Source organism: Geospiza fortis, unplaced genomic scaffold, assembly GCF_000277835.1.
Source record: "Geospiza fortis unplaced genomic scaffold, GeoFor_1.0 scaffold279, whole genome shotgun sequence".
NCBI classification, from domain to species: Eukaryota; Metazoa; Chordata; class Aves; order Passeriformes; family Thraupidae; genus Geospiza; species Geospiza fortis.
Window position 1 is genome coordinate 1328383 of NW_005054352.1, and position 880 is coordinate 1329262.

The window sequence follows — 880 nt, forward strand, 5'->3', positions numbered from 1 at the left end:
AGCAATGATCTTTTCATTACAGTTTATTTTGTTGACGTTTAAAATGTGAGACTTCTGCAGTATTTAATTAGCTTCAGTGGTAAGCAATCACTGACAGAGGTGAGTTAGAAGAAACCATATGAGTTAAACAAGAGAAAAAATAAGTAATCTTATACTTTGATATTGCAGAATTTCAGCATGAGCTGAATTTCCCAGGAGTCCAGGAAAGCATTCCCTCCATCCCCACCCACTGCCAGTTGACAGCACTTTCATGCATTTTATTAACAAATTATGAGCTGAAACACATTAGACTGTGACTCTAGCAGATGGATATTAGCAGACTGCCATGTGGACCCTGAGCAAGTTTGCTGGCAACACCAAGCCGTGTGTTGCAGCTGAAATGCTGGAAGGAAGCGATGCCATCCAGAGGGACCGTGACATGCTTGAGACTGGGTCCATGCAAACCTCACAGAGTGCAACAAAGCAAAGTGCAAGGTCCTACTCTTGGGTCATGGCAATCCCAAACACACCTACAGGTTGGGAGAGAAGTGAGCGAGAGCAGCCCTGAGGAGAAAGACTTGGTGGTGATGGCTGATGAAAAATTCAACATGAGCCAGCAGTGTGCGCTCACAGCCCAGCGAGCCAAACATGTTCTGGGCTGCATCCAAAGGACTGTGGCCAGCAGGAGGAAGGAGGTGATTCTGCCCCTCTGCTCTGCTCTTGTGGGACCCCACCTGGAGTGCTGTGTACAGTTCTGGCATCCCAACAGAAGGAGGATGTGGAACTGTTGGAGCAAGTCCAGAGGAGGGCCAAGAAGTTGATAAGAGGACTGGAGCATCTCTCCTAAGACAACAGGTTGAGAAGGTTAGGGCTGTTCAGCCTGGAAAAGAGAAGGTTGTAT